Source organism: Drosophila grimshawi, unplaced genomic scaffold, assembly GCF_018153295.1.
Source record: "Drosophila grimshawi isolate 15287-2541.00 unplaced genomic scaffold, ASM1815329v1 contig_44, whole genome shotgun sequence".
NCBI classification, from domain to species: domain Eukaryota; kingdom Metazoa; phylum Arthropoda; class Insecta; order Diptera; family Drosophilidae; genus Drosophila; species Drosophila grimshawi.
In genome coordinates, this window is record NW_025063240.1 from 21,499,804 (window position 1) to 21,516,447 (window position 16,644).

The following is a 16,644-nucleotide window of genomic DNA, read 5'->3' on the forward strand; positions in this document are numbered from 1 at the left end:
GTAGATATGTTTTCACTTTAGTTTTGGGTTGTTGCTTTTATAACAGAGCAAAGGTTAATGATTCTGCATTATTTTTTAATTATTTCGGTATTCAGTTCCATTATTACTATTATTATTACTGGCTCTTGGAACTGCTCGCTTATGAATACGTATACTTAATAAAGTCAGAAATACCCAACTCCAACAGTTAAGGTGGCTAATTAAACTCGGTTTTTTTTTTAACACTATTATGGGAGAGGATAATTGCATCTCTTCTGCCACTAACACCCTTCCCAAACACACACACACACACACACACACATACACACACACACACGTTATTGCATTTCACATATCATAATTATAATGCCATAATGAGCATTTATCTTGGATATTACTGCGTATCTGTGCTGAGCTCTATGCACCTAGCAATGCAACAACTACAAATGTAATTTTGCATCTAACTATGCAGGATAGGCAGGCTCCGTTGGGGAACCAGGCCGAAAGTTAAATCCCACTGCATGCAGTGGGCTTTTAGATTGGTTGGCTGCCTTAAATATCTGTGTGCTTAGCGTGTTTAATAAACGGCTCGTTGGCTGCCCCAATTCCCAGCCCATAACTTTGCACAAAATGCAACTCGCATTCATTTCTGGTTAGGAGTAACTCCTAAGGCCAGAAGGAATGCATAAAACATACATAACTGCTGCACCTGTGTGTGTGTGTGTGTGTGTGTGTGTAGAAATCTGTATTGAGCAGTTTATCGTGCTTAAACAATAATAATAAAAGAGTAAAACAAACAAGAAAAGTTAACAAATTTTAAAATTGTTGAAATTTTAAGCCAACTATAAACAATATTTTAAAATATGTATAAAAAAAAGAAACAAAAAAATAACCAAGCCCAGACAGAGTTTAATGAGATGGGCATATGCTGTACTATGGGACCGATGGATCCTTTTTTTTTGCAATAGTGTTAAATGAAGCATGAGAATTTCAAGCAACCTTTCCATGCAGATCCTCCCCCAACCACTACGCTGCTTACTCTTCCAGCGCCAACACTTTTGGATTAGAGAAAACATGTGTCAATAAATAAAACCATTTACTTGGCTGATATCGTCAATATTCGCAAGGCAGCCAAGCAGCCAAGCAGACAGGCAGGCATAAAACAACAAATGATGCGAGAAACTGGTAAAAGGCTTTTAAAATGTACTTAAAATTCAACAAATGACAATCACATCACATATCGCATTTATTTATTTAGCAGCGAGCAACAACAAAGACGAAAGGGATTTGCACTCATCGCACATTTTATGAATCAATTTCAAGAGTTGAGGGTCTGAGCTTTTTTTTCTTCTTTTTGTTGGGTGTTCTGAACTGGAAATCTCATGTTAATATGGCATTTGCTTTAGTGGCGCTAAAGCGGTTAAATAGCGTAAAAGTTTGCGATAAAATGCGCTCTACAACTTTAGTTTTTCGTGTGTTTAGTTTTATACGATTGCTTCGTTTAACTGTTGGCCATTTGCAGAGGACGGGGCCCTCTCGGCAGCAGCAGCTTCTTCTTCTTCTTCGTCTTCTTCTATTTCTTTCTCTTCCGCTTACCAGTCACGTGTGCCTGACAAATAGGCAATCAATGGCGACCATCATAAAAGTGCGACCTTACTTGTAATTCACCAACAGTCAGCTTTATGATCCATGTGCTATTTTTCATGGGATTAGTATTCATATATATTATATTCGATTTCGATTTCGTTTTCGTTTTCGGTTTCGATTTCGGTTTTAGTTGACTGTTTATTGTGGACTTTGGGGGTCAATTGGTCTATGGCAACAATTGCAAGTTTTAACGACTTAATAGCCCAAATTCAATACAATTTTCCACTTACACGAGTGTCGCGATTCTGTTTCCAACATTTTTAGTTGACTCACTCTTTCCTCTCTCCCTCTTCCACTCTCTTTCTCTCTTGCTCTCTCGCTCTCGAGTTTCTGTGTTCTTTTTATAAGAGTTACAGCACTGACCGTATAAAACTTTTGCAATTCAATAAAAATGCAAATGTTTTTCTGCAGTTCGTTGCAATTTTTGGCAGGTTTCAGTTCTTTTTTTATATTTTATATTTTATATTTTATGCCCTGTAGTTATGAAAGTGGGTGAACTGGTTTACTGAACTTATACGGTGATATGTAACTGGCAGTTCCATTTCTTTGGTTACTTTGGTTTTGGTTAATTTTAATCATGTTGTCAATTCGGAATTCGGATTCAAATTCAAAAACAGGAACCGAAACTTGAAATTTTTAAAGAAACAGCTACAATATCCGATGACATATAATGGAACTGAAAATAAAAACAAGAAGAAGAAGCAAACAATTAGAACCTCTCCTGAACTTTGGAATACGAAATGCGGCTTCACATTTTTAACATATCATTGCAATCCGGGAAAGAGCTCAGTGCTGCACTTTAAAGGCCATTTAATGGTCGAGCACTCGGTACTTTTATACTTGTTTGTTTTGATTCACTTATAAATGTATATATGCGTATATTTAAATATTTTTTTAATACCCTACACCGGATGACAATCCTATCAAGAATATATGTGCATATACAAATCTGTACCTGTCTGTATTAATATTAACAATAATAATTGCTTAAATTTTTCACAGCTGGTCGAGTTCTGTAGATTTCCTGATATTCATCGCTTTTATGGATTTCAATTGATTCTCAGACTTTTTTCCTATAGAGTATTTGGCTATATTCGTTGTGCAGCTGTTGATCTCTTTTGGCTGTTGTGTAATTGAATTTGGAGCAGTTATGCAAAAGTCCTAACCGAAAATAAATAAAAATTCAAATCCATACACACGCACACCCAAACTCTGACACACTGACACTTTAACACACGCTCGCACACACACACAAGTATATATATATATATATATGTATATATACTGTGTACATATGCAGATAAAATGGCACACGCTGCTTTCAATGGCGACTTGACGTCTAACGGTCGCTCACCTGTCACCCCTGACCCATTGCACTCTCCCCCACCCCCTCCCTTTCCCACTAACTCTCTCTTTTCCTGCAGCCAAAAAATGTATTTTTCCGTGCATTCAAATGTAAATCAAATTTGGCTTTAAAGTGCCGTGGCACAGATTTTGCTGTTAACCAAGCGAAATTCTAGTTGGCAGGCAGGCAGGCAATGGCAATGGCAATGTGCCCCTGTCACTAATTTTGTACCCATCTAATGCCGCTGACGCAAGAGAGAAGTGAGAACGTTGCAGTCCGACTGCCAAATACTCTGCCACCAGTGTAAAACCAGCTGATGACCTTGTTGTGTTAAGAGTCTGGGCCTTGAACTACCAAAAATGATTAATGTCCTTAATGTCCTTCACATTTTACGAGGGTAGACTTCAAATGACATTTTCGATTTTCAGGGGCGGTGCCTGTAGGCGTGGTCGTTGGGTATTTATGTGCCTATCTTTGAAGGATATCGCCAGCGTGTGAGTTATGATAGAATTGACCCTGTCTGCTGCAGACTGTCCGCTTGCTGCTACACATTGTATAACACATACCACATTTATACCAATGACAGAGTATAATTCTATCTTCAAGAAGTGCTTCTAGGGATGGGTTATAACTTTGTCAAAACTGATTCGATTTTCAAAAACCATCCTGCATTTGAAACTGAAAATTCGATTCTCAGCCGATATGTTAATGTTAAAGTTATACCCTAAACACCATCAACGGTGGCAGAGTATTAAAAAATAGGTGTCAGAGAGCGTCTTGAGCATCATGAATTTTCATGTAGTTGCGCTGACAACAATGCTTGGATGCTTGGATGTGCAATTTTTTACGTGTTCTCATAACAAAATGTCAGGCAACGTTTTCGTTGGCTCATGTATGAAAATTGAGCAGCCACAATTTATAATGCAAATGTCAGCGAGCCGGCCAAATAGACCTATGCAGACCAGCGGGCGCGGCAGGGAGACCAAGGGGAACTGAGAGTGTGTTATGGAGTGTGACGACATAAATTGAATTAAATTTTGCATAAAACTTCAGCTCCGCAAGTTCAAAGTTTAATTAATTTTCTTTTGTTTTCGGCGTTAATTAAATGATTGAGTTTCGTATTTAGCGATGCCTGCCTGCATTTCTCTCGCTCTTTCTCGGGCTCTCTCTCTCTTTCTTTCTCTGTCTCTTTCGTTCTTATTCACCCACGAGCAAGATCATAAATCATTAGCAACCTTTTGGAGCGCTGCACCAGGTGATTGATGAGGCTGTTACAGCGACCAGTGTGTGTGTGTGTGTGTGGGTGTGTTGTTGCAACCTGTGGACCTTATACGTGCCACCAAATGTAAATACATTTGACGAGTTTACTTTCTCGTTGCTTTCTTGTTCGCGAGAACAGCTTAAAATTAATTAATGGGGGCGTAGTCAATCGGAATGAGAGTTGGGATTGTCAGTTTGTCAAATGTGAGTTGCATATATTGAGAGGTGCAGCATCTACAATTATTTATTATTGTTATACGCTGAAACCATTACAAATTAGTGCAAGGGATATAATGAAGCTGCAAAATGCAGCAAAAACGAATTACGACATGATAAAGTATACATATTCGTGATCAGCAACACCAACCGGGTCGATCTAGCCTCAGCCTATCTCAGAGACTATTAAATATATAAGTTGTCGATCGATAATTACCACTGCATCGAAAAATCGATACAAATCGATATCCGATTGCAATAAAACATATATCTCTATAGCTGATAATCGAGCTCTCCCGATTACATTATTATTATTATTACTTGTTACATATTTTTTTTATAATATTAAAATGACAACATTTTTAATGTCTTTTGATTTATCTTTGAAGGATAAATTTACTGTATGCCTTGCAAGTTATTCCATTCAAGGAATCGATACTCCTTTATGTGAGTAGTTAAAAACCATTTAACAAGATATTTAATAACCAGACAAGGGTATGCAGATTGTTATTTTTTAGCTGGCGGCCACTGCAGTTATTCATATATTTTTTTGCTCTTTAAATGCTTTGCGCGGCAATTCAATTTATGTAATTTGAATTTAATTTTGAAAACAAGATTAAATTGTAAATTTCAATTCAAATTAAATGGGATATTGAAGCTCGGCTCTAATGCAATCAATTAACTGAAATATGAAACCTCAAAGTCATGTGAAACCACGCAATTTGTTTATATCAAATTCTGTTTAACTATCGCCGCGAGCCCAAATAATAATAACATCAGCATAGCACAACCAATAACATTGTGTGTCTGTGTGTGTGTGTGTGTGTGTGTGTGTGTGTGTGTGTGGCTACATCTGCTGTCTGCTATATATATGTGTGTGCACAGTGTAATGGAATATCAGAAATCGGTGACCAAAACTATTGTTTAGCGACCGCTAACTGAAATGCCGATGGGCCAAATTCCGCTGCTAAAATATTGCCCAAGACTATAGCTGTCTGCGTGAGTGTGTGAGTGTGTGTGCGTGTGTGTGTGTGTGTGTAGTGGTGTGTGTGCGTGTGTGTATTGGTGTGTGTATGCGTATGTGAAATTAATTAATATTATGTAAATGCAATGCACATCTGCGGCGCCTTTGTTATATGAGGGGCCCGGTAGGCAATATTATATTTCGAATTAATTACGAAAAGTCGCAAACAAACAGCACAATAATATTTATACTCTATAACAGATATAGCATAGTTAAAAATAAATTTGATCTCATTGTTGCATTGAAATACAATGCTTATCAAAATACATCGTTCAACCATTTACACTTTAAATGCAATGTTCATCAAAATGATAGGCAATAGATTTAAAACGATATGCCGAGCAATTAGCTAAATAATTCAATTGAGTTTTGATTAGCTATAACAATACGAGTATGCAGCCAAATATTATGGGCATATTTGATGAACCATAATTTTTCTGCTTTTCCTTGGAGTAGGTCACCTCTGAATTCAATCTAAATAACTCTGTACAAATTCTGGCATTGATTTAAGCTTCGAATGTTGGAATTATGCTCTTCTGCTGATGAAACTCTTCAATGCCAACATCCTTCATTCCGGAAGACTGTCTTGATTACCATGATTGGTTGGTGTTAAATTAATCAGGAGAGACCTCAAATTAAAATAATTCAGCATCTGTTTCACTGCAAAAAATGCCATGGGATTGCTTAAACATATTAATTGACAATATGCCCATACTTTAAAGGAGACTCTTTCAGTTAATGCTCAAGACAAGAACTCCCACTGGCGTTATTTTTACTTCAGCATGTAAGGAAATAAAAACAAATGTTCTCAGGCAATATTAAGTTATTTTTTGCTGTTAAAAACAATTACATATATGTTTTTCTGCACTCTCCAGCAATTTAATGTCGCGCTTAAGCAGTGCTCAAAATCTGTGTTATTTGTTTTATTTTGTTTGAGTTGTTTTGGGAGCAGGTCATAAATTTACTGTTTGCTGTTCAACGTAAACGAAACATTTGGCGCGGACATTTTTCGCCAAAGAAGTTTTGGCGAGCTTTAGTTTTTTTGTGCGCTAAGCGAATGATTTATGTTTTCGGAGGGAGGCAACTTAAAATTGTGGCACGTGGAAAGGAGCTGGTAATAAGCAATGCCTTGCAGCAGCAGACGACGACAACTGGTGATTCAACAACAACTGATTTTCAAATGAAAATATTGTTCAATCAATTTAATGCTGAAAAGTAACAATAACATTTCGCTTTAATTATGTTTGCCGTATGTATTTAATTATTTAGTGTGCGATTCTAACAAGATGTCTGAATAATCTGTCTACTTGCATTTTGTTGGACAATGACAATTAATCAAGTGGGTGCCGTAAGTCAATTTCAACAGATTGATTCAAATTTGTTGTGTGAACATAACATGCCACACCCCCACTGCAGCACACACAATTCACACCACTCATTCCAGGTGGCGGCCATCATCAACCATTTTAGTTTGAGCAACACGCAAAAGTCAGTGGCACGTACAGAAAGGCACTCAAAGACAGCCAGTCAGACAGAGTGAGAGATTCACATGCTTTACACACATATATATATGTAGAGATATGCAATCCGATATATGCGTAAAGGGGGAGAGGGGAGGTTGAGAGGGGCATGGCATCGCATACAGGTGAGCGTATCGCAAGAATTTATTGCGTCAATTAAGTTGGACATGTTAATTGCGTCAAGCTGAACATCACGCACATGCGAGCAGCGAGAGAGAGAGAGAGAGAACGGCGTCTGTGCTTCCAATAAGTCAGAAGCTATTCCCATACCCCTAGGGTTAAGTGTGTGCGAGTGTGTGTGTGTGTGTGTATGTAATGTGTGTGTGTCATGACAATGTGGGCAAAGCCATGTCAAAAGTAACGAAGCTTTTGATTGCGATTTGCCATCAGGCGTATGGCATATCTGCGTACGTGTTAGTGAGTGTAAATGTTATTTCAATTAAACAGCACGTTTAAAGCGAGCAGCGGAAACACAGTCGCCATAAATTAGAGAATTGCCCGACTGGGAGATACCCTTTACGTTTCGTGAATAACTTTTCATACGCCGAATTACACCCCAAACCAAGGCAGTATTTATAGACAATGATTCTAAGATGGACGAAATAAATGTGTGAAATGCTCGACTAAGAGATACTTTCTAATTTTCTCGCATAGCTACTGCGTGTCTACTACTTTGTTATGGGAAATATGATAAATAGATATACATACTCAAACCTATGTAGTCTTCTTAAACATTATACTGAATATGAATAGTTAAATCACATCAACCTTGATTTCCGTTTTTTCATGCTAACATTAATATAAATTTAAGACTTTTGGCTCTAAGCTATGAGCTGATTTACTGTACTATATCCTCTTCATACAGTGTATGTCAAATGTAAAGCCTTGTTAATTGCATTTATCACACGTATCGCCCGCGGCGATTGCAAATTGATTATTTATCCAAAATCTCATTTGAAATACACATAATTATATTAAAATATTTATTGCTATATTTACTTTTTTTCAAAGCTGTATTATGGCTCAGCAGTTAACGAAATGTCAGCAAATTACAAAATCAGATACATTATTTGTGCAATTACTTTTGCAACAAAAAACTTAACAAATTTTGTATATCAATATCAGTAATCACAAATTAATAAATTTTTTTCCAAATTTTGTTACCTTAATTGGACTTCTCTTATTTAATAGAACGGAAATGATTTCTATAGGCAATTCAGTAAATTGAAGGCAAGCATAAATATATTTGCAATCTGAACACAAATAGTTGGTTGTTGTACAATAGATGGCTTATGACTATGGTTAACACCAGCAGCAGCATCAGCAGCAGCAACAGCAATGGCAGAAGTGGCAGCAACTATTGTCCTTGAATGCCACACAATATTATTATTTTGGCCACAAGCTTACCGCTCAATTTGAGCATCATAATAATGAAATGGCCACCCCGGAAACTTGACACGCCCTGCAGAGTGTGGTTGTTGTTCTTGTCTGAGGTATTATGTGTCACTGTTGTTATTGTTGTTGTTGGTGATGGTGGTGATGTGGCTATAGCTGATGCAGTGGCAAAGGACGTGACTGTAACACTAAAAATGCAGCCCAGTCAGGTTGCTGTTTTCAAAGTGGCTGCCAAAGTACATGACATCGAAAATAGTTTTCTTTGGTGATGGCCTTTTGGCCATTTCCTAATATATCTCAGTTGTTGTCAACTCATGTTGACAATTTTCACCTGCAACAAATGTGTCATGTTGTTGCACAGCACATTGGGGCGTGTGCTATAACCTGGATGTGTGTGTGTGTATGTGTGTGTGTGAGTGTCGCATGCCAAATGCGTTTATGATTTGTATCATGTTCTTGGCCCAAATAAATCAAATGCAATCAACAGTCTCAGCCGGTGTGCTTACGGGGCTTATAAAGCATGTGTGGAATGGTTGGCTAGCTGCAGCTGTGTTCACAGAATCTGAGTCCTGGTCTTATCAACTTCTAAGAATCTTGCTCGAATCTGGGCAATCGACACAGAAAATTCAATTTCCCCAGCAACAATAGAAAATCATCAGTTTTAATTGCACAGTTGGCTCTCAAAAGAGGTATATTAAATTATAAGAGAGTGTGGGGTGTACGTAGAACTTTATGTGGATAATGGGTTCGCTTGACATTTTACTGAGTGACTTGCCTGATTTCTAAAAATTGGAAAGGGCAGGTATGCATTGGATATGCCCACCCACAATAAGACAAAATGCTTAAAACATTGTTTGTGACCACAGTTGGAATACAACAAGCAGAACACAATTACCAATATCTTAGATAAAGAATCCTTTCAGAATGAAAAATACATTTTAATTGACAATCAAAGCTCAATTTTCCCATGTCAACTAAAAATTCCAAAGCAGGCAGCGTGTCTCCCAATCTGTTTACCATCTTCACCCGGAGCAACTTTTGAAGAGGTTGTATTGCATCTAAGTAAAATATTATATAAGTAATCCATTCGTTGGGATTCCAGGAGTGTCTATGACTTATTGGCAAATAAGCTGATTATTTATTTGCATTTGCTGAAAACTATGATAAAACATTTAAATTTTTAACTCGTTCTTGAATCGAATAAAAAATGATCAGAAACAATTATAATAAAAATAAAAATAACAAGTCGATCGGTGTTCTATTAAAAGACACTGCAGTTGGATGCAGTGTGTGTTCTCGATGCCAGAACAGTTTGGAAATTATTTGAGAAGCACGTTGAAGAAATAAACACTTTTTTAAAGTCAGATATGCAAATTTGCTGATTTATATTTACAGATATGGCTCTCAAGTAGCGTGCAAGGTCCAGCTGTCGAGAATTCAGCTGAAACACTCGGTCTCTCCTTTAAATGTAAGCCTGTGTAAATAATTTGGAATTCGAATTGAGAAGCTTGACAACAATGTGAGCAGCGCACTTCACGTTGGCAAAAAAAACAAACAAATACGCAGAAAGTGAGAAAGAAAGTAAGAAAGAAAGCAAGAATCACGAAAATCGTGTGGCAATCTGAGTTTTGACTTTCAAAGCCCGAATCACACAGCCATATAGCATTACTAAAGGAGCAGTGGCGTGAAAAGTCCAAGACTTGGATTTTCCGATTGGTTTGCCTTGGTTTTCTACGCTTTTCAGTTTTCGTTTTCGTTTTCGTTTTAGTTTTTCTTTGACTTTGTGCTCGGTTGTTTTGGTTTGAATTACAAACATATACAATCGGTTTTATAATCTTTTAAAAATACACAGCAAATATGTGTGCTACATAAGCAGTGCGTCCCAAGGGATGGCAGCGGGGGTTTCCCCGGGAAACCGGGTATTGCGTCCCAAAAGCGCAGCGAGTGTTGCTTTGTTTTGCCTCCCCTGGCAGCATTGACAGATTCGACAAAAAACTATGGCCAAAGGAAAAGAAATATATAGAAAAAAAGCGAAATGCTGTGATAAAAAATATGAGAAATTCTTTTTTCTTCCCACACTCTCTACGTGCCCAACCTCCTCACCCCTTTCCTCTGTCTCTCTCTCGATGGGTTGCTCTTGTATTTTATTGAAATTGATTTTCTTGGATGCGAATGCATTTGCGCCAGCATATTACTTTTATTATATGCTATGTTGTATTTTGTATGTTGTCTTTGCCTTGGCTCAGCTCAGTCCCATTGCATCCTCAATACGTTGGCAAGAACTCTTTCATGTCCTCAATCCTCCATACTTTCCTTTCCTTTCATTTATTTTCTTTTTCTTTCTTTCATTTTTTGCTTTTGTTGTAATGGCAAAATAAATATTGAAAATGGCAAATGGGAATTGCCGACAATGGATAGCTGCTGTTGCTGTAACTGTTGTATGTTGCAGCTGACTTGAACTGAGAGCTGCACTCTCTGTCTCTCTCTCTCTCTCTTACACCCACTCTCTCTCTCTCTACTTGTTGCCGAAATATTAATTATACGCAGAACCAAAAGTAAGTAACAGTCAGAAGAAAGCATCTACAACCCCATATATCTGTTCTTGATAGTTATAGATATTATTCACATCCATGAAAGAGCCAATCTTTCTTTCAGCTTAAACTTCAATAGCACACAGAAGTGTAAGGATATATCCTTCTAATTAACATATAAAAGAGCTAGATGTATTATTCAGCAACTGTAAAAGATTTATTAGGATCGCATAAGAAATGCTGACCTTTATTTGAACTGAAAAGTGTCAGAAAAGCAAGCCCATTTTCTACTTATTTTTGTCAAAACCTTCTGACTTGTTTTAATGTTAATTTTTTCAATGTTCAGCTTGAAATCTCGTTCAATTCTATACATATACATACATAGATTTGATAGTTAAAGCAGAGCTAACTAGTTCTAATAGAGAGCTCATAGTTTGATTATAATGCTACGGTTTCTGGTTGCGAAAACAGTTTTGTTGTTTGCATGCAAATGCAAAGCAAGTAAGCAAAAGGCACTTTTTCTATGGTCGTACCAGAGCGTGGTGCTGGTGGGTTGGGGTTGAGTGGGGTAAATGCACAATATGCTTTATTTTTAGCCCCGTTTATTGTGCCTGCTCTCTGCCAACACAAAGAACGCCGACGCGGGGCTGGTGAGGTGTGGTGATGTGGGCCGTTCGTTGGTAATAGAGATGGTATACCACTTTTGCAGGTGGATCGTTGTTGTAGCGGCAGAAAAATAATTAGAGTCTGCCAACGGCTTGCAAACGCACTATGGGCTGGGGTCTCATTGTTTACCGGGGACCCCAGACCCACAGTCAGTCGGCTGGGCTAACTGGTTGCCATAGCTTCGACACCTGCTCCTACTACTGCACCTGCACCTGCACTGCTGCTGCAGCTACTCCTACTCGAACAGATGCTGCTGTTGCTCACTGATGTTCCTACTGCAGTGACAGTTTCAATGTGCAAATCTGCATAAGTGCGCATTTTAATTTTGTTGCACATTTTGCGGGGGCTGCACGACGAGCGGCATCTAATTGAAATGCATGCAACGGGCACACACAGGACTCGCTCCCGTTTGACTCCTGGCTTTTAAAGAGGACAACCCGTGCATGTGGACGTGTTGGATGTGGCTTTAATGCCAGTAGTTGGTATCGCGCGTAGAGCTGAGCTGAGCTGCTGTTGCTGAGTAACTTCATGCCGGCACGTCAGAGCCATCAACGCATTTTTATGGCTGACATCCTGGCATCTTGCACACAAACACACACCAAGCATTCTCCCAGAGAGGGAGACAGAGAGGGGTAGAGGCAGGGTGCCGCCGTTTCTTTTTTTTGGGTGCATGCCACCATTAGCAAACCCTTTTTGCGTTTATTTACCTTTATTTTTTATTTATATATTTGCGTTTTATTATTGAACGGCTTCATGACATGAATTTCAATGAATGTCAACAGTAATGGCAAACAGCAAACTGTTATTCCCCCTCCTCTAGTCCCCCTGCCTCCTTAAACCACTCACATTATTGCTATAAAATGAGCGTGTCATCAGAAATCGCAACAAATTTAGCAAATTGCCGGAAATAAAATTTAAATTAGCAGCCAGAACAGCACCGCACAACACAGAATAAAACAGAACAGAGCAGAGCAGAGCAGAGCAGAGCAGAACAATCAAACAGATGATCTATTAAATGAGCAAACGTTCCAAGCGAAATTGTCTTCAGGCACGCAATAGAGTCGTAAACCTATTGAAGCAAAACAAAGTTCAGCCACTTCTATTGCACTTAGACTGTGTATCGAGGTAAAAGCAATAAAATCAGCATAATATATAAATACTTTAACTCTTCAAAAAGACAACAAACTTTGTTAAGCGTTGCTGGCAAAGGATGCAATATAAATTGTTCCAGCTTTCTTCTTATTATTTCACCCACTATATCACTTGTGTCCTCTTAACAGGTTGAGTGTTTCTATATTTTTCCGAGTTGATAACATGCTTCCCTTGGACACGGACAGAACAACTTCTCCTGGCTAAGGCAACATATCCTGTCATGAAGTGATTTGAGGATTCTTCCTCATACTTAGCTGATTGCTTGGTCGAGAATATCCTGTCAATGCTTGCCAAGTTTACGCTTTGCTGAATCGCTTTTGATTCTGGACTTCAATGTCTGTTTTTCTTTAGAAGTATAAAGTATAATATTTTTCTGGTATTTTATAATCAAATTTAAAAATAAAATATCATCTCTCTTGTGCCACATTCCTTATTGCTCTTGCTGTGGCAACAATTCATCAAGTTGCTGAAACTCAATTTAAGTGCTTTCAAATCAAAAGATTTCTCCAAAAGTGTCAAAAATAATTTCATTTTTATTTTATTTTTATGTGTGGTTGTCTACTGCACACACACACACTCATACACACACACAGTTACATATATATGTATATACGATGGGGTAGTTTTTTTTGGGGGGGGGTGGTCTCATTATGCAAATTGCGGAAATTCACATAAGCAGCTCACCCAAAAACTAATTTGTCACTGTCTTTTGCTTGTTAGTCAAACGAACGGACAGCAGCAAGAAACTGTGTCATCTGTGTTAGTGTGTGTGTGTCTGTTGAGTATGTGTGTGTGTCTGTTGAGTATATGTGTGTGTGTGTGTGTGGTTGTGTGTGGGTGCATTTTGGGCTACGCTTTTGTGGCTTACATTTTTATCACCCGAGTGCTGCTGTGGGGCAGCAACGTCCTGCCACTCGCTGATAAACTCTAACTCATGTGCAGACACGGATATGGAAAAACACGCCAATTTTATAAAGCTGCCGAGCAGCAACAACAACCAGCACAACAACAGCAAACACACACACGCACACACCTAAAAATGAGCTCTAATAACTGCAAACCAAACTACTTAGTTTTGGTAAATGCCGCAATAATCACCTAAAATCGTTCATTTTGATTGCTTTGTTGGGCAACAAATGTGTGTGTTTGAGTGTGTGGAAATGCAGCTGTGTTTGTGAAGAGAGTGGCAAGGTAAGGGGTAACTGAAAGTAAATTGGTAAGGCGTTCTGCCAAACGCCGGCCTTTGGGACAACATTGTTAAACGTTGCACACTTTTGCCGGGCGCTATTTTCAATTTATGTAATTACCGTCGTCCCGTTGCACACAAAGCGCATTTTTGCACTAATTAGTGAAATTATGGGCAGCATGCGGCATGCGACATGACTGTGTATTGCCAACGCAGCAAAGCACACCTTCTCCACTCATCTCACTCACTACTTGCACCGCACTGCGCTTGTTCTAATGCATTGAGTGGCCACAAATCAGAAGTGTATATATGCCTTGGAATACACTGCACTGATCGGGTCATACACAGTAAACAAATTAAGACAGCATAGGAATCTAAGTAAAATATTTTGATATGGAATTCCAGTAACCAATATAATTATTAACCAACAAATTGCAGTGATATGGTAGCTTGAACTTAACTAGAATCGTTACACTTCACCAAAAAGAGACCCAAAATCTTTTCCTATATTCCTATGCAAGAAATGAAGGATATCTTTTCAGTGTCTTATCATAATTTCAAATAAAATAAATATCTGTTCATCTACTCTGCTTGATTGCCGCTAACTCTACTGCTTAAAAGTGAAGCATTTGAATTTAAGTTAAAGTGATTTCAAATTCTACGACTTCAACAGCTGTCGCAGCAACTTAAAGCTTAAATTTTCGGCACATTTATACAAGTTGAAGCAACATCAATTTTTTTCGTTCTATTTTATTGCTGTTCTATGTGCGAAGAGTTAGCTCAAAATGCTGCTCCTGTCCACCCTCCCTTCCCTTGGCACATCGTCCAACCCAGCATAAGCTTGTCAAATTTAACTGTCAAACGCACCTGTCAGGCGTAACAATTAGCACGGCGAAATGGCAACTGGCAGCCGCAAACGAGGCTACGCCACACAAACACACACACCCACACACACACACAGTCCTACAGCCGATTGCTGGTTGTGTGTGTGGGTAACGCTGGTTTGCTGAGAACTGGCTTCCATGTCGAGTGATTTACGAGCACTTGTCGAATTTGACAAATTCTCTTGCCTCGCCAAAGCAGTCAAAAATCAAACAAACTTTCAAAGACTCTCAGCCATGTTGAAAGATTGGAGGCAAAACAAACCCCTGCAAACGCCACTGGGGATTATTGTAACCGTTATTACCAATCCAATCGGAGTAGTAATATTGCTCAAACATTACCGTAACTCGAAAAGAATTCATTACATTGAATTATTAGCCATTATTCAGATCATTTATTTTGCTCTGCTCCAACATTTCATTTCTTGTTTTGGCTTTTTGACTTCGCAACGTGTTATTTGGCATAATTTGCGACGAGCTTATTATGAAGCTGGTTCAATTAGGTGTCGGTTGGCCATCATTGTCCAGTCCAATTGCAGGCCCGCAAACAATTCACAATTCTCGCTGGCTCATTGTGTGATCGACGATGTGGTCTTTTATAAATGGCGGCAATTGCGACGGAAATTTGCCACAGCCGAGCCGAGTCGTGTCGAGTCGAGTCGAGTCGAGCAAAGCGCAGGGGGAAAACACCGGGTTTTTGGCACGGATATGACTTGATAAGTCCGGCAACGCCAGCCACCAAAAATTTGCATAATAATAAAGGAGAACAGCACAGAGCAGCGGTAAACTCAGTCAGTCCGTCTGTCTGTCTGTGTGTCTGTAGGTTCGCCTGTTGTACAGTTGTTCTGTGACGGAGCGACAATGACAATGACAAGCATTTGCATTATGCGGCTGGCATTTTTGGCGTGGCAAACCATTTGGGCCAATTACCTGGGCCCGGGCCCATTGCAAATGAAATCAATCAAAATATATTTGCTTTTGGCTTTTGTTTGTACAAATTACAAAAAACAACAGACATAAAACAGAGAGAGAGAGAGAGAGAGAGAGAGAGAGGAGAAATGGGCAGGTGTTGAAGCAATAGTTGAGCGTGATTTGAAATGTATCAAGACGGGACTAACTTATATATTCTCAGGCAGTTGACGCGTAACATGTTAGCTTAAGCAAATTAATACTAAAGTAAGTTCAACAATCCCAAGCCAACAATGTCTTTTTAATAATAAGTAGTTGCAAGAGAGAATGCCTATCCGAGGCAAGCCAATGATAACTTTCAATATGCTTTTAAAAAGTAAGTCACAGTTTGTTCCTTTGAAAACTATATGATTTAGCAGTCAGATGTTGATGACTTTATTTGTCAATGTGTGGGGAGCTTAATAACAGATAGAAGTAAATTTCTAATCAATATTTTTAATGGCATCGGCGATACTTGCTTTGCCTGTATCATACTTAAGCACAATTTCATTATCCCATTTTTTCTCATAAAAATGAATTCGCGATTCTCATTTCTATCTTAAACAGAATCCATCCAAAAATTATGATTGGCTTAAGATTCATTCTCCATCAGCACTCAAAGCGAGAATATATTCATAACCCCTAGTTGCTTTTTCTCAGTGTACAGGTTTAAACTTTGTGTGCAGCTGTTGCTGGCATTTAACTGAAAGTTTTATTAACTTGTACGTATTTTTATTTTCACTAATTTTAACTGCCGAAAAATTTCTTTTACGGCCAAAATGCTGTTGCAAAAAATGTTTACACTGATGTATTTTTGTTTGTTTGGCCGCTGAAAAAACTCAGCGAAAATGCGTAACGCATTTTACCAAAAAATAAAAAAACGGGAGAGAGAAA